Source organism: Perissodus microlepis, chromosome 13, assembly GCF_051167445.1.
Source record: "Perissodus microlepis isolate ML-2025 ecotype Zambia chromosome 13, ASM5116744v1, whole genome shotgun sequence".
In the NCBI taxonomy this organism is placed as follows: Eukaryota; Metazoa; Chordata; class Actinopteri; order Cichliformes; family Cichlidae; genus Perissodus; species Perissodus microlepis.
Genome location: NC_140473.1, coordinates 21,819,661 through 21,838,189, shown reverse-complemented (window position 1 = coordinate 21,838,189; position 18,529 = coordinate 21,819,661). Strand labels below are relative to the sequence as shown.

The 18,529-nt window shown below is 39.8% G+C and overlaps 1 protein-coding gene across 3 annotated transcripts in view; it reads left to right on the top strand.

Moving 5' to 3' along the window:
- Positions 1 to 18,529, top strand: part of LOC146375129 (equilibrative nucleoside transporter 1-like) — a 44,745-nt gene that overhangs the window by 1,514 nt on the left and 24,702 nt on the right. Inside the window, exon 1 of one of the 3 annotated variants that reach the window (XM_084949673.1) lies at positions 13,519 to 13,639. The exons of 1 other annotated variant lie outside the window; for it this stretch is intronic. The gene's annotated coding sequence lies outside the window, so the exon portion shown is untranslated. Of the gene's footprint in view, positions 1 to 13,518; positions 13,640 to 18,529 lie in introns of those variants that run through there. One more of the 3 variants, XM_084949675.1, reaches the window with a different exon arrangement.

Sequence of the window (18,529 nt, the reverse complement as noted above, 5' to 3'; positions counted from 1 at the left end):
ACCCCACGTCCCCACTTTAGCAACACCCCAGTGAGTAGCACTTTACTAGTTAATGGGCCTGTGTTTGCAAAATCTGTTAAGTTTCCTATTCATTGGGAAAACAATAAAACTATGTGACATCCTGATTGTTTTCTCTTGTTCTTGTAACAGAGGCACATAGATAGAAGTGATTAGATTACAGACTGCAGATGCCGAGGATCATTGTGAGTTTGAGCAAGATGCTGAACTCCCTACTAGCTCTGTAACCAGCCTTCAGCACCTTATTAACTGAGCCCAGTTTACTGTCCTTTTCTGCAGCTCTCTCTTTTTGATCTCCTACCAGGACGTTATGCCCTGAGACAATTATGCAGCTATAATTAGAAAGTCCAATCTGAAAATCAGACGGGGGTGGAACAGCACATAGTGTGAGTATGCAGCAGGGTAACATGATGCAGTGGACTAACCAAAACTGAATCAAGGTCTTAAACACAACTGACTATTTTGTAGAGACAAACCAATCTGTTTATGTATTTAACTGGTGAAATAGAAGGAAATGGCCTTCACAGTTTCATGAAAACAACAGTTTAAATAAATGCAAAGGAAAGGAAATCCTGTCCTGCTTTGACATGGCCCAGAGGAGGATCCCAGTGTCTTTGGTTACCTCCAAACCTTTCTTCATCTTTGGTGGCACAAACCGCTTCAGATGTTTACTTATTGTTTAATGTACACTTCATGGTCATTTTGTTAGGGACACTTGTTCAACTTAATGCATTTAGGCATGTAGACATGGTCAAGATGATCTGCTGAATGAGCAAGAATGGGGATTTAAGTGACTCTGAATGTAGCATGGTTGTTGGTCTGAGTGTTTTAGAAGCTGCTGATCTGCAGAAGAACATCTCTGAAACAGATTAGACAAATTAGACAATAGGATGTTGATCTAATGAGTCCCAGTTTCTGCTGCGACATTCGGCTGAGTCAGAATTTAGTGTAAGCAACATGAAAGCATGGATCCATCTTGGCATGTAACAAAGGTTCAGGCTAGTGCTGGTAGTGTAAAGGTGTGGGGCATATTTTCTTCGCGCACTTTGAACCCGTGGATCATTTAAACACCCGAAACCTCAGTATTGTTGCTGACCTTGTGCATCTCACATACAGTCTACTGTAAGTAGTGCTAGTTTGTGTGCTAACATACTCAGGTGACACTGCTTTCTGCAGTGTTGTTTTACCATTAGCAAGAGCAGTTGTTTGTTGAAATGTTTTAGGGCAGTTTTGTCTTTGTGAAATGTTCAAAATAATCATGATTAAGTGCTGCAAGACTTCATACAATTAGTTGTGCTCATCTAATGAAGGTTTATTTAGTTCATTAGCACAAAGTAAATACCAACAAAAACAAAAGCAAGAAACAGAAAAAGTGAAACTGCAGTCAGCTAGTTATTTTAAACATCTGCACTGATAACAGTGTATCACTAGTTAAGCACAGGTTAACATGTAACTACAACTTCACAAAGTTGTTAGTATGTATACAGACTTCCATGATGGATATTATGATTAACTTACTACAGAAACAAAAGGGACAAAAGGAGAGTGTCTGAACTGAACTGAGAGGGCTTCTACAGTCACTAAAAATAAAGAAGTCTGATATTACAAATAACCTGAGCGTATTTTTGCAGAAAATACCCAGGAATGTGGTCTGATTAAGTTTCATTGGTAAATAATCTCAGGTTTGTTTTCAGAAGTTGAATAAGGCATATTTTACACAAACACAGAAGTTTGTTGAGTTTAGCTGAGCAAACTGAGGTCAGTTTGGTTTTTGTCAGCTAAGGTTCACGCCTATTTGTCTTCGATGCTGGTCAAGCAAAGTAGATTTCATAAGAATGAGGTAGTTGCTTCATGTTTTTTCATGTGAAGATATAAGTTATGATTACATAACATACCCATGATGAGAGTTCAGGGAAACTCCTCGAAATAATCAGAAACATATGTTTGCCATTTAAATCTTTCAGCTAACAGTGGAGCGTTGTTTAACTTCCAGGCAGCTTCAAATTTGTTGTTTTCAGTGTCCATAAAGTAAACTGCCTGTAAATAACAGAGCAAAAGGCTTTTTACACACTTTGAGAAAACACTAACAGAAATTCAGATAATTATCAGACATTCCTAATCCGATCTTATATCAGATTCGTGAAGAATAATTTTACAAAAAATGTGAAGAGATATCCTGATTCTGCCTGCATGTATTTTATTTTGTAGGAGGCATGCAGCCAGCAGCCTCATGCATTTTTATGACACATATTAGCCACTCTCAACGTTTAAACATGCTGGCACGTGAAAAGAAAGTTTCCACTGGATGCTCTGCACCCGGGTGAAAAACAAACCTGTGATTCAAATTTAATGTTAAGTAGAAGTGACATATAACTGCACTACAAGTCATACATGTGATTCCTATGTGACCGAGGATATATTGGCCCTGGGCTATAGTAGCATAGTTAAGTATCTGCTAGTGTGCTTATGTTTTTGCTTTTTGACTCTACATTACTTTGGTTTACAGAGGAGTTCATGATTGACTCAGTGACTGTGGCTGCAAAACAAGCCTAAATCATCACCTCTTCAAAACCAAGGTTGACAGTTGGTACGAGGTATTTATTCTGATATGCCATGTTGAGTGTTCGCTGGACTGCACAGAGTCCTGTGTATCTGGTTTCAGTTACACCAGGATCACAGCTTTCTGCTGCTGCTGCTGCTGCTGCTTTTCCTCAAAAGAAAAGACGAAAGAAAAGGACAGGACTGATTTTGATACTGTGGTATAATTGGGACATTTGTGGAGAATGAGCAAGAGTCAAGACCACACACAAAGAGTGAGCCAAGAGCGAAAACTAAATGGATTACAGGCACAAGGCTGACTGTAATTTCTCTTCTCACTTGCACTGAAATTAAGCCCAGTTTCTTTGATCTGGACTACAAAGCTTTACCCAAAGATCACTGAAATACAAAGTTTAAGATTTAGAAGAAAGAGAAACACTTCTGAGGCTATTGATAAAAATGTATGACTTACTAGATGACATGGGTCTACACAAAAAACATTCAAGTCATGTGAATAATGTTGTTGCCCAACATATCTAAATCTGCAGACTGATATATGCATGCCATTTTGTGATACACGCATACAGCACACAGTATGCGTCTTTTGAGGTTTATGGTTTCCTTAATTCTGAAAACATTTTGCAACCAGGCTAGACTGCAAGACAACCACAAGCTCATTGCACACCAGTGCGACAAGGTTGCATGCATAAGAAAGCAGGCTTTCCTGTGTTTTGGTATCTTTACATCATATAAAGAGTGTTCTCCAGTCTGTAGCTGTTTAAATATGTTTGAAGAGTCAGTGTCCTTTTTTGTCCTTCCTCATATGTAGCACACAGCAGGAGACTAGCTGCATCAGTAGCATTCTCACTCTTGCGTGTATTCCCTGGTTTAGAGTGAGCATGCTGGAGGCAGCATATCTGCAAGGTAGGAATTCTGTGCCCCATTACTTGGAGTGTTCTCACGTCAGTGCAATCAGACATGACATAGTTTTTTAGCTTGGAGCTGGCAGGTAAAAGACTTTCACCTCCTTTGGGTAATGTCTATAAGTCCGTCTATTAAAACATCCTAAACAATAGATAAATCCAAGGTCAGTATAATAGGAGAATATGTTTATCTTTATTTTCTTTACAAAAATGAATGTTGTTAGATTCTAGATACTGTTACGTTGTTTGTTTGTTTGTTTTTGTTTGTTTCATATTCAGTTTTTTTAAAAAACCTTTTGGAAAAAATTAAAATCCTCGAGGCATCATTTAGTCTTTTATCTCTGATTTACTGAGATCTTAAATCCTCCTTAAACATTTAAAAGCATATCACACCTTTATCAAACAATGCTTTTGCAAAATGCTAACTCCGCCTCCAAATAATGATATTGTTGACAGATGTCGGGGTCTGTTGCATGATCGTCTGTGTGATGATGTCATGCCACTTGTGGTCAAAGTCTCAGCAGTGCAACTTGAGGCTAAAAGAGAGTAGAGGTGTCATGTAAACAAACACAATATAATATATGATAAACATGCTTCTTTTGTTCATTATCTATTAATAATAAATGAAAAACTGTAGAACTGAACCTTTCCCACATCTGTGTTTGAGATGCATTGATGATGGTGCCCATGACACGTCTCACAGTCACTGTTTGGCCATGCATGTGGCAGATGCCTCACACTTAATCATCAAGTGTCACACTGCCATGTGGTCCACACGCAGCTGAGGGATCTGGTGTCAGCAGTAAGCTTAACGAGCAAATAAAGGCCAGCCTACAGTTCATCCTCAGTGTGAAACAAGCTGTTACAGTGTCCTTCTGCCTCTCTTTAAGCTAGTGGCTGTCTTTCTTAAATGCCCCTGTTCAAAAGTTGAAAAGCTCCTGCCCAAAACCCTGTAATTCTTATTATAATCATTTATCATTTATTTTATCATAAATAAAATTTCAAGTTTAAACTTATTTCAAAAAGAGTCAGTGAACAATATCACCAAAGTCTTGGTTTTTTTTCTCCATAAAACAGAATAAATCTGTTTTATCACTTTATACTGTGCTGTTGTATAGCTTTGCTTTTTTGATGACTCCTCTGACCATCCAGACTCTTCTTGCCATCAAGGAGCACTCATGTGATCAGTGATTATAAAATTTTGAAAGAAAGCAACCAGAGATATGGTTCTTTAGGCCCACGGTTGTAACTGTCAACTATGCTGGATAGTTGGTAAGGACGGAGAGGTTGGGAAAGGTGGAAGGATAGCCACGTAGAATAAAGCCTGACCACAAAGGTGTCCCTTTACTTTTCTACCAATCCTGCCCACACATCCTACACGCTTCCACTCTGTTTGGACATCCTTGTAGATGCTTCACCTCAAACAAACTATTCTCAGATGGAAGTAGAATATAAAGCTCTACAACACCACGACTAGTCAGGAGACTAAGGAAAATACTCATACTTTTGGAAGTACATCCAGTTTTTTAGCTAACTGGAGCTCGGCAGTCATTGCGTACACACACAGGCTTATTTTAACCAGCAATTTTACTTTTTTGACAATTAAAAATGAACTTTAGCAGCTGCCTCCAACACCCTCCTTCCAGTTCTCATCTATATATATTCCCCCAGTTCTACAAGCTGTTCATTCTCGTTTACGTGCCCCACCCTCCGTCCCCTTTTCAACTCTTTAACTTCTTCAATTCTCTTTAGCACATGGGGATCTGCCAGGCCCGGGAGCCATTCCCCTTCGAGGCTTTCCCCAAACCGCAGCTCAATTCATGTCCAAGCCAATCACCTTTACCTACTAAGACGCTGACAAACCGAAAATGAGGACGTGGGCCCAGCTAGTGAAAACAACATTTTTATATGAATTCCTAAGACCAAGCACAGAAAAAACTCTGTATTTTCATGCAGAACATGAACTGCAATTCATTGTTAATGTTCTGGATAAACTATGCAGAAAATTTCCATAGTTTAAATAAATATCTGACTCCATTACTAATCCTTTGAATTCCAGGCTCAAACTGAAGAACTGCAATTTTTTAAAAAAGTGACTGTAGAGAGCCTCATCACCTGACTCTGACAGTCTGAAATTATGTGCTGTGTCACTGTGAAAATATAATTTCACTAAACACATTTCTTAAGCAATTACAGCCTCGAGTGTGCCTTTGTTTCCATTATGGTTTCAACAGATGGCCTGTGTGTGAGGTGGAGGAAGATGAAAACAGTCAAGGTTAAATAAGACTGGGAAATCAAGAACAATTGAGTACTGGGTTTCAAATGGGCAACCACACCACAGAAAACAGACCTCCAAAATGTTAAAAAAATAAAGCCTTTGCGTCTGGTTACCTCTGCTTGATTATTTTCCCTTATGGGGACAGACCAACAGGATGGCTGTAAGCTCCTGATAAGATGTAAAGCAGGGCCTGGGCGAAAACTGATGACATTAAGAAGAGTGGCAAACAACATCAAGGAGAAGAGTAGATCTATAGATGGTCATGATCTGATAGCCAAATGTACTCCGGACCTAAAGTCTTGTAACAGCTGTCTGTCAGTGGGGAATTCAGATTTCCTGAGCTGTTTTCACAGATGATGTTATGTAAGTAGATACTCAAAGAAAACACAGGCGGCTGCATGCAAACACATATACGTTTACACGCATGCAGTCATGGACTTCAGCTGCAGTTCAGATCATGTGCAGAATCGCGAGATTTCTCACATTTACTGCAGTTTAATATTTGTTGTGTGTGTCGCGGTGAATGTCTGTGCAGTTAGTTCATAGTAAAACTGGGCATGGAGACTTTGGATTCAACAATTTCAAAGACACTAAACTTGTTAAGCAGTTATGAAAAACACATGTTGTGACATCACAGATTGAGTTAGCTAGTGCCCACATAAAAACAGGGATTTTATGTTTTTAAGTGGGTTTTTTTCTGTGCAGTTTCTCCTTTTCTCTACATGAAAACACACTTTTAGCTCACTTACAATTGACTGACCTTTTAGATAGATAGATAGATAGATAGATAGATAGATATTCAGACACTGTTTGCATAGTTTTGACATAGAGGCAGAGCGCTTTCATCATCTCTAATTTGTGCCTCCTCGTTCCCTCTGTCTTCTTGCCTGTGACATGTAAAGCAATTTCAGTGTGTCATGTTGAATGAAATCAGTTCCTAGATTGCATCAGAAGGACAGAGGAGACTTGCTGGAGGAGCTTTAATCAGGGATGCACAGAGCATGTTTTTAGTGCTTCTTATTAGCCAATATAGAGCTTTGTGGGAAGGCTTTTTATGATAGTGCTTGTGTGGATTCAGTTCTAGAATGAGTGAGGGAAAACGTGGATTTTTTTAGGTTGGTTTGTGTGTCACGCAGTTCTTGCCTTGTGTTTGGTTGGTCACCGATTACACCTTTCTATCTTTTTGCAATTCTCATCTGAACGATGATGATGATATGTGAATGCAACTCATGGCTTGAAGTCTTGGTACCTGGGACTTGTGATGCTTTGAGATTTGATTTCCTGTTTAATATTCTTGACTGTTGGTTTGTGCTTAGGGGCTGCATGGTGGTGCACTGGTTAGCCCTGCTGCTTCATTGCAAGAAGGTCCTGGACCCTGCAGAGTTTGCATCTTACTCTGGCTTCCTGCAGAAGTCCAGTGACATGGATGTTAGATGTTAGGTTACGTGGTGATTCTAAATTGGATGTAGGTGTGAGACTCAATGGTGTGTTAGCCCTACAACAGACTGGTTAAGAGTCTAAAAAAAAGGTCCAATTTCTCTCAAGTAAGGCACCTAGACCCCCACCCCCTTGTAAAATGAAGGATTTCTTCAGTTAATTTAGAATTAACTCCAGCTGCATATTAACCATGCCTGTAAGCCAGCAGTCTTAAGGATGAAATCAGACAAATCTTTAAAAAAACAAACAAAAAACTTTTGTTCATATTTATATTTATCTAGTTTTTCTGTCAAAGCCACATTAAGAATCTGGGTTCAGAGCTGCAGGTTGCTGACACCTTCCTTACACCACATTGGGATTAAAACCCTAGATTGAAACGCACTGCAAACATTTCAATGTATTAAATGTTGACCTTTTATGCCTGAGAAGCACTTGCCATTTGTTATGAACTGTGGAATAAAGCAATTAATTGTTTGTTGGTTCCAGTTTCCATATTTCTGGGCTTTTTTTAGTACCACTTTATTTCCTGGGATAACAGCAGCTCTTTCCAGAGAACTGGTCTCTGTCCTGTTGTCAGAACAAATCTGCTACAACACAAATTAATTTTAAGGATAATAGAAATGTAGAAATGACAAGAATGCACACTCACACAGCCTCCGCCTCCGCATGTGCAGAACAGACTCGCAACTGTTCGCAACTGTTTTTTGAGGGCAACTGTGACTGAGAGTGGTGTGAGAAATTTGTGGGTGGGTTCCCGCTATCTCAGAAGATCTACGTGTCAAGTGCTCTTAAGTAAGGCACCTAACCCCCCGACTTCTTCCCGCTGCCTTCTCCGTGTGTGTTCATTGCACATGGATGGACTCAAAATTTCTGTGTACAGAACAAACACACCTTGTAAAATGAAGCATTTCTTTGTTTTAACATCATGTAATTCATACATTTTAACAGCATTCAGTGGAAGGTTAAGACCTGCTCAAACTGACATAGATAACTTCTGTTTTCTGTCTTCAGTTTAGTATAAATGTGCACACCTGTTTGTCCATCCTGAAATGAAAAATGAGCTCAGTGATTGATGGAAAAGATCATTTTTATGTGCAGGAGCGATTCATTTTTCAGGTACGCTTAGATAAGCTTTTATCAACACTTATACATACCAAGTTAGTGATATATGAAGAATTGATTTAAGGGAATTCAGCAAATTAAAGTCTGATGGTTTCTGTTTTATTTCATGGTCACACAGAAGAATGTGAGCAGCAACTCTTCAAGTTGCACAATTTGGGACTAATGCCAGTTTTCAATTTTCTGGATTTGGATGTAAATCCCATAATGGACTGTTTCAAAATCCAGTCCCTCAACGCACCTCCGGATTGAGAGGAATTCCTTGTCTGTGCAGTAGCAGATTTGCTGATGGTCCATTGTGACAGGGATTTCATAGTAGCGCGTGACCCTTGCAACGACTCGCACTCAGTTGGGAGTTTGAAGGGGCTTCTGAGGTAATGAAAACGGGGATTCCACTCTCACATACCTTTGTGAGGAGTTTTTCTTTGTTTGTTTGTCTTTATCGCTTCAGTCCAAGTTTTAAACCCTAAAAATGGAGCCAGGTCTTAAAATCCTCATCCTCCAGTAGAGAGCTTACTTCACTCTGCTTCCTAAGCCATTCGGGGGTTTAGAGGCCATCCATTGGAATTCCTTTCTTTACCACTGTCTTCTTAAATCTCAGTATGTGGTCAGAAAGCCACTTCCAGCCTATTCACGTCATGCTCTCCTTCTCTCTCTGTGTGCACCTCTTATGCCACAAACTTCACAAGATGTTCTCGAATTAGACGTGTGATGTTTATTTGCTTAACTTTTGTTCTAAAAATGGCAAAACAAGGAAGCTGTTTGTGGGTCAGCGGGAAGTGAAGGGGTTAAGCATTTCATCTGACAGCGACACAACAAAAAGAAGAAGGCCATTGATTGTTTTTTCAGGCTCTCATTGACAATATGAAAGGTTGCTTTGGCTGCATGTTCAGCTCGTGCAGGCTAAAACCGCCTCTGCCAGATGTCACACAGGCGCTCCAAAGGAGTCAGTTTTCGCCAAAGACCACAAACACGCACACCCGTTGGGTTACAGTTGCTGCTTTCTCTGCCCCAATTTTCTGGTCGTCACCTGCATTTATCTTTCCCACATTACCCATCAGATATCTCTGCATGCATGTTCAACATTGCCTCATGAAAAAAGTCTCTCATAGAAGCCACATTCTCTTTTTTTCCTTTCTTTTATTTTCCTTCTCCCTGGCAGTCTCAGTCCTCTTCATGGAAAAACCCAGTTAAGTTTGTGCCTTACAGCACTGACAAGCTGCTAACCGACTTTCCTCTTTGGCTACACAAGCCAATAAACAAGCCACAGACATATATAGTTACAAAAATACATTTGAAAGGCCGGTGATGGAAATGCTGTGCAGTTTTGTGTCTTCACACCAGCAGAGAGAGAGAGAGAGAGACAGTGGACCCTCAGTCCTCTTTGCTCAGCTCGTCGTTCACTGGGTTTGGGTTTGCAGGGAAGCAGACAGACTTGTTCTCCGTCACAGATGGTTTCTGTCCGAAACCGCCGCAAGCTTTTTTTAGACGGAGGGGAGACAGGGTGTGGATGACTGTGTACCTACCACAACTATATGAGTAAACAGGGTTAAGTGTATCCAGACTCGACACAAAAATGTCCACAAACAACGGCCCACGTCTTATGATGAAATTATATGCTGGTGTCTCTTTTTGCACACTCTTGAGACAAGCTGTACTCTAAAAGATTCTGTAAGATGTTTGTATTTTATTCAGAGATACAGCAGGCCAAAGTGTTGCACAACAGCAATAACCGATTCCATCTGTTTCCAGCTTTTGATCACGATAAAAACTGGACTCAGTTCTTCTAGTACAAGGAAAAAAAAAATGTTTTCGGCAGTTTTTTGTTTTACACAAATACAGCTCTTTAGGAATACTAAATAGGCTTTCTAATCTTGTCTGTGGGTGATTTTCCCTTCTCTATATGCCTCAGACTGTTAAACTTAGTCAGCTTTGGCCTTCAGGGCAAATTCCTGTGCCTAATGTCTTTGCATTCGAAAAAACTGTAGGTTTGTGTGAATATTAGTAATGCATGGTAAATAATTGATTGTACATTTTTAATTAAAACAACTCCCTCCATATTTAACACCGAATTAATTATTGGTAACTATTTGTATTGTGCTGCTTTGGAAATACAGTACTGTGCAAAACTCTTGAGATACCTCTTATTTCTTTATTTTGTTTCCAAGGAGACAGACTTTTCTTGTCATTTTCTAAAGGGGTCTTGGGCAATAGTTATCCAGGCTCTCTGAAGATCTTTGTCTTTGGATATTGGCTGCTTTTTTACTCACTGTCAGCCCAGTCTTTGTATCTGACCAGAATGTTGTTTTGTTTGTTAAAAGACTTAACACTGACCTATGAATCACTCAAGCATAAAATGTGCCGAACTCATGGGATGAACCTCTGTTGTCTCTACACATAATGAACAACTTAGCAACGAACCAATTTTAAACAGTACATTTAGACACTTTGTTACCAGCAGCTGGTCAAAAAAAATCATAATTTGTTCTGATTTTTACTTAAATCTACCAAAAATACCAATGATGAGAGAATCTGACAGATTTTAAAAAGTGGTTGCCCCAACAAGGTGATTCCCAAGGAGCTATATTAGCTAAAACTAGATATTTCTCAGTAACATCAATCCTTAAAACATTTGAGAAAACCGTTTTGATGCAAGCTCAATCATCCAGGTAAGGAAATCCCAAAGGATCAGTAGTTGTTGATCAGTAGTCATGAATATTTGCATATTAATGATCAAGGAACTGACCTCACAGTCCATTGTTCACCAGTGGTGATAGTTTCAGTCATTATGCAAATGTGTGCTGTATAAGGTCGGGGAAACCTGCTGTCAGCTGAGACTGAAGAAGTCACGTGGATGAAAATGTAACGTCCAGAAGTACAGAATCAACTTTTGGGATTTGAGAAAACTGGACAAGTGGAGGATAAAATAGAAAGTGGTAGATATTATCTGAAACTCATGTCCTTATATAGGTAACAGTCTAGGAGAGACCTGACACATGACCTGAGAGATGCTTCTGGCCCTTCAGGTGATCCATTTACTGTTTGCCAAAGCCTTATCAGAAATGGTCTCATTGGCTGTCAAGAAGCCATTAATGAGGAAGGGAAACAGGGAGAAAAGACTGAGGAATGCCAAATAACTGGACTGAAAATCAGCGACAGTGACTGAAAACAGGTCTTTTGGAGTGATGAATCCAAATTGAAAAATTCTGGTTGAAATCATTGTCAGTATGAATGGAGGAGGTGAGGAGAGGTGCAACAATGAGTGTTTATAGCATCTGTAAAATATGATGGAGGCTCTGTCATGGTGTGGGGCTGCATTTCAGCCTGTTGTGTTGGGGATCTTGTCAAAACTGATGGAGCTGGGAATGCAGAAAGAAGGGTTAGATTTTAAACCACTGATACCATCTGAAAAATGTCTTTTTGGCAACAGGTTTATTTTTCTGCATGTCATGTCATGGATTGGCAGAGCTCAAAACTCGACATTACTGAAGCAGTGTGGGATCATCTTGATAGAAAACGGAGCAAAAAGCAGCCAGCATTCAAAGAAAAGCTTTAATTGTCTTTCAAGAAGCCTGGAGAAGTATTCCCGAAGACTACTTTAAGAAATTACTAGAAAGCTTGTCTAAGAGAATGGCAGTGCTAAAGAGTAAAGGTGCTCATACCAAATATTGACTTTCAAACTCTTTCAAAAATTATAACTGTACAAACTCTGTTTTTGCCTTATGTACTGATTTCTGTCTACATCAGAGAATAGGATCAAAGAATACATTCATTAGGATTGTCGAACTTTGTGATTGAATTCTGAATCATTGCTTCTCAGGCTTCAAGTAGAAGACACATTAAATTCCTTTTCTTCCTCTATGGGAGAATCACAGCTGATGGGTTTTCATGACCAAAGTTGAAACATCACTCAAACATGGATTCATCTCTGTTTGCATCACTTCCAATCTATGTAATGGTGCCTTGCAGAAACTTTGCTTCGTGCTTCTTGCTCAGCAAATGTGGAAACTCCCTCAAGACTTGCTTATGACGCTGCCTGTGCAAAGGTGTTATCAAAGCAAAAGGTGGTTGCTTTGTTATAGATTATATTTAGTTTGTGGTATTTTTGCTTACTTTGTTTTTTTCGTTGTTATTTTGAAGTTCTGAATTCTTGTAGCAAAAACAAAGAAAAACCATGCTGTGCTGTGGCAAGTACTTTTGCATTACTTGGTTTCATTTGTACCACAAGCTGCTTCTTTAAAGTGATATTATTGCCACATTTCTGGTTGTGCTGGTCACATCAGTAGTGATATGATTACTCATCAGAGATGTTTCAAAAACAGTCACAGACATTGGCATTACACATCCAGAAAGTCTTGGGTGGCAGATGACATTTTATTGTCGTCCCACATCGAATACTCAAGCTTCCTCCGCCTCGTCACTGGTTAGGCTTCATGGCGTGCCGTTCAGGGATGATTTTGAAAGTGCAGTTGACTTGCCGAGCCATAACATTTTATAGTGTGTTTCCATAAATTGTATTCTTTCCGTTTTTTCCTTTTAAATAGAATTACAGTGTAGAAACACTTTGTTATGAGTAATTTTTTTATTCATTGTTTATGAAAAAAGTACAGCTGACTAGTGTCAAAATATGCTTATTGAGTAAAAGCAAATATAACGGCCTTCTACTACACAGCAGTTTGTTGTTTGTTTATTATGTTATATATTATAATCTTGAGCTGCAAGGTTGTATCTAGTAGTTGTAGTTGAGCATGTCAAATCATTGTAGTAAGTGTAAACGGGAAGTGTTTAACAAAAAAATAGGAAAAAAAATAACCTTAGTTATGTCAGTTATTTTTCACTGACATACTGTATTAACAAAACGGATCTGAAATCACACAAAAAACGTGGCATGGGGTGGCACGTGTGGCACATGCCACCCCATGCGGCACATGCCACCCCATGCCACCCTTCTAGATCCGCCCCTGCGGATAGTGCTGAAACGAAAAAGCTCGATGAAACACAGTCTAAAACGAATAAGCCTGAACTACAAATTAAAAACAATGCAGAAAACTTAAAGGCTCGGAGCAAAACTCACAGACTGTGACAAAAGGATCCTTTCGTGTTGTGTTTGGGCTCATTTATTAATTTTAGATATTTGTTTTTATACCCTGGCGGGCTACCACCCAATAACAGGCTTATTTTCGTCCCCTGTGCGCCTTTTGTTGTTCTAAACTTGTGATGAATGATGCGATTGGGTGATGACCATGCCACGAAGGCGTGTCTGTCTGTTCATTTGAGTTGTGTAGACAGAGTGGATGGGACAAGAAACTCCACCGACTCCGGTAAGGTAAGACATCACACTGCAGTCAATGAGCGCTAGTGTGTACTCACAGACGCTTATTTTACCTTTATCATCAAGGATCGCCACATAAATGCGCGGTAGTTTCAAACCGCCTTCAGATTAAGCGTAAAAAGACACATTTGTTGAAAAATAACGTTGCTGTTGTATCGGATGCTGATTTGTGCTGTTATGTTAAAGTTACGAGGCCGTGGTTCGTTTTTATACCTAAAATAATCTAAAGAGGTAGAAAAATAGAGGCAGACTGACCGGGGCTTTCGTTACTCCGTGGCCGCGCGTGTCCTTTGTTGATTTAAATTAAATTTAGCGCCACGTTTTCGCGCTCTATCCCGGCAATTAGACACAGACGGTCCAGCTAGAGAAGAGGGCTGACTAATGGAAACATTTTGGTGCTAAAAAACGCTGTTTCTTAACGCATTTTTTTCATTCCTGCGCTTCGCATTTCGCCGGTTTTTGTTTCTCTCAGCACGAGAGTGACACATCTAAACCAGTGCTGCATCTTCTTCCCGAATTTTGTGATTAAAAAACAAAAGAATCTAATGAAACTCTTGTCGAATGAAAGAATTGAATATAGCAGTGCTACATTTTTAGATAACCTTGTGATCAGTCGTTGGACACGTGGTTGTGTAGGAGCACGTGTGTGTGTGTGTTGGCAGCTGTAATGGGCTCTTGAATGGTACAACGTGCGTGATGGTATCACACAGGAGCTAATGAAATGAATTGATGAGCAGATGAAATGAATGCATTCACCGCTTAAGCGTGCCAGTTGTAATCTGAAACCATAAGTGTGGTTGGAACAGGGGAGTGGGCATCCTGTGGGGTTCTTTCTCTTGTGGTTTTGTGATACTTAGATGATTTATAGGGGGTAGTTCTGTTGCAAGCTCTCTCCCTTACTGAGTGTCTTTCCTGGCCTGGCTTCAGGTCACATGAATCTGTGTCTATTTGTGACTCTGTGACCCCTGAACAGGGAGAAGAGTGCGCCAGAATAGCAACTTTTTCCCCCCCAGTGAACAGCTGATGGTGCTGTGACCCACCACAGGGTGACTAGTAAGAGTGGGAGTTAAGTTTTCACCTGTTTCCTGAGCTTTAACTAGTCTTCTTGGTTACAGAATATAGCATAGACCATTTTTGGCTAATGTGAAGGAAATGATTAGGCTAAACTGACTCACCGCATTGTATTTCAACTCAACTGTGCTGACTGTAGTGTAGTCATGGAGCTGCTGTTGCCAGTCTGCTATTCATCCAAACCACCTGAACCAACTGAAAAGACGGGCAGCTGGAGAAAGGCTTTGTTCCTGCTCCGCTAGAGTGGCGGGAAAGGAAAATGAGTGTAAAGACAGCAGGTCACAGTGAAGACAACAGATCTGGAGACCTTTTAACACCCTTTCTTCTGGTGTGAATTGGATTTCTTTGTAAATTCTAAGGATTTATAATCCTGACACTCTCAGTACCTCACTGAAGTCTCCCTTATCTCCCTGTGTTATTGATTCCTGCTCTTATTTGCCCATGCAAATAATTATTCCCAGTTTGAGACAGCAATCTATGTAAGTCACTGGATTGCTTTTGTAGATAAAATCTAAAAAGGGGAAAAATATAGACAGCATGGTTGCAGTAGGTAGTAGTTTGTTTCTAAATAAAGATTACATGTTTGCAGTAGAGAGTGCTTCCTGTTGTTTTTCACTTCTTATAAATAGATGGAGTTATGAGTAATAAGCCAGATATTGTGTTTCAATTGTATTTCCACTCCCAGCTCCAGTGATGTTAGAGGTTTGTTGAATTACCTTCATTGATCTGCTTTCATTTTGTATTGGATTGTTGTGCAGGTCTGCTTGCTGTGAACGTGACAACTCAAATCCCTTTTTTGTATACGTGATGAGATTAAGGTATTTGCCAACGTCTCAGGATATTCCTTGAATATGAGCTGTCACAGTCATTGTTTGTATTTATTTATTTTTTTATCACTGACTGAATAAAAGGCCTGTACAGGCACGGCGTTTGGTGATGTCCACTGTGACATTGACACCAAATAGCAACTTTGAGGTGATGAAAAACTGAACTTTTATGCAGCATAAATTTGCTGCCAGGGCAGGTGGTTGCTATACTGATGCACGGCCCAGTGAAAATTGGAAAGCAGTGTGAAGATATTGTGTTACAGTTTACTGTACTTAGTTTGCAGTGAGGCAGGAGGGTGTGCACGAACATGTGAGCATGTGAACCTAAAATACGTTAAGAGATAAAGTCTTGTGCCATCCCTCAAATCTTTATTCAGTTCTTTATCCTATTAGGAATAGGAACATGAGAAATGGATGCATTCGATTTATTGAAATGTGTAACAAAGTGACTAGACACATAGTTTAAACTAGGTTTTGTCATATGTGTAGACACACCTCTGATTAGGTGCCTTTTTATGCTTGAATAATTCTTTTGATACACACACAAAAACAGGTTGGTCTGAAAACGGTCAGGTACAGGACTGGACTAAATGAATGACAAATTTCTAGCTCCTTGATAGCACAATGTAAAGAAATGAGGGGTGGCTCAAGATCTTTGCACATCACTGTAGCAACATATATACTTTGACAGCATATAACTTGTATCTCAAATGAAAGTGTTGCAGTTTTTTGCTGTTCATTGCTCTTAACTTGCATAAAACTCTGGGTGAGTGGTTGCCCGCTCTCTACGAGAATTGGCAACCAGAGTAAACCACTTCCTTATGTAGTCTGCCAATAAAGTGTTGGTCAATAACACAGCTTCACACTTTAAGCTTTGAGAAACTGAGCTGTAAACCTTATTCAACCCAGAGCTCCTCTCTTATTCTCTCTTCTTTGTTCAAAAATGAGCTCAAACATCTTGAAAATTTTTTCTGGCCCTTTTTTTTTTTTTTTTTAAATGGAATTTTTTGCTTCACCCATGTCTTCCTCCTTTTTTTCAGTCTTTCAGTTTGTTGTTCTCTTTAGACAGAATCAAGATAGTGAAACTGTCCATGACACACAATACAATACAATACAATACTTTGTGAAACATAAGTATTGTTTTTCCAGCTAACTTCACCATCTGCTGCCTCCTTCTTTCTCCTTTGTCCTCTCTCTATCCTCCGCACTCAACTAGAAATTAAAAAATGACAAAAATATAACCTTATAATAATTATAAGAGCAAGTGGGGGATCCACAATCGATAACGGGACAACACAGCTTTATAATTTTTAGTGAATTTTACTACACGTCCTGTCTTACCTGTTTATTTTTGCTCCGTCTCTTTGCCGTCTTCATCCTGCTCTCGCCCTTTCTCTCCCTCTCTATGTTAAATATTACAGTCAAAGACATGAAGATGTCAGGCGCAGATTTCAATTAATCACAAATAAACACCGAAGTTTTATTTTGCAAACATTATATTTGCTAACTAAACTGTGAAAATAACAGCTGTATATCCATGTGCCTCTTGTGTGAGTGCTTATGAACTCCAACTCTGGAGCAGCCGGCTTGTAGTCTTTGTTCTGCTCTGCTGCCTCGGTGAGCTCAGCGTAGCGGCACATGAACTAGCTTTTCACCTCCTGCAGGTTGTGGTTAATTTGGCCCTCAAGTGCGCAGCAGATTACCAGAGCAGAGCAAGCAGTCCCTGAGGTTGAATTGGAGTACATCCAACTGTGTGAGATTCTTTCTGGGAAGGTGCTGAATGGCCTAAAGGGCGGCCAAAGTAGCAACCTGGGCCAAAAGCCAGCTGGTAGCAAAAACAGGAGACTGGAAGTGCCAGTTAAAGTTAACGGAGTGTCCACACAGGAACTGATTCACTCAGCGCACATCCCTTTGTAGCTGACGGTCAGTTGCTAGTGGGTGTTGCAGGTAACAGTTGCCTAGGTAACAGTTTTATTTGCCACCCCGTCATATGCCAATCAACACTATCCTTTGCTGTTATTGTTGTTGCCTTATTTGCTCATATTGAAGTTCAGAAAAGTTCTCCTGTGGAAATCATTCCAACTTACTTTCTTCGAATGTTCAGGTTCGGGTTCAGAGCTAGTTTGGAGTGAGTCACAATGACGACTCAGAGGGTTAATATTGCAGAAATTCCTTTTTTTTTTTCTTAGAGAGGATTCCAAAAACATTCAGATTTTTAGGTTAATATTTTTAGGGCTTTATTTAATGGCTAGTTTATTTGTGTTGCAGTGGTGGGATGCAGTTGTGGCGCTAGAATAGAGAGTTGTAAGTACATACTGATGGGGAATCCCACGCTGTTGGAGGGGATGTATTGGAAAGCTTGATGATAAGTGCTGTAGAACAAAACCACTATTGTGGTAGTTTCCATGCTCTGTCTTCGAGAAATTTCGGACCTGAAAAGCTATCCAATCACAGCTACATATTGCTTGTTTTCCAACAACACTCCTCCGTCCTACTGGTTGCACACACTGATCATTTAATGGCACACGCTAATGCTACTGATGTCAAACTCATTTTACATTGTGGGCCACATACAGCCCACTTTGATCTTAAGTGGGCCTGACCAATGAAGCTCCGTTGTCTGTGAGTGTTAAGAAGTTTAACTACTATTTAATCCCTAAAATAGCTCAATTTAAGACAGAGAAGTCTAATTTCAACAGTACAAATTGCAGAAAAAGTTCTGATAGCTTATTGCTCAGACTGTTCTTTAATTCACAGGGTTGGGAGGGTTCACAAACTTGAGCATGACATGTCTCTTCAAGATCGTCAGTATAAAACTATCCAGTCTTCAGCAGTCGTGCTAAAATAAACAGCACCATCATATCCATTTCCTCTGGTTAATTCCTAGAAAAACAATCCAGTTCCAGTCCAGTTCCAGTTTAATATTACTAAGTCAAAATGCTGTGACTTGAAAAGGGTTTGGCTCCCATTAGCACTGGGACATGAC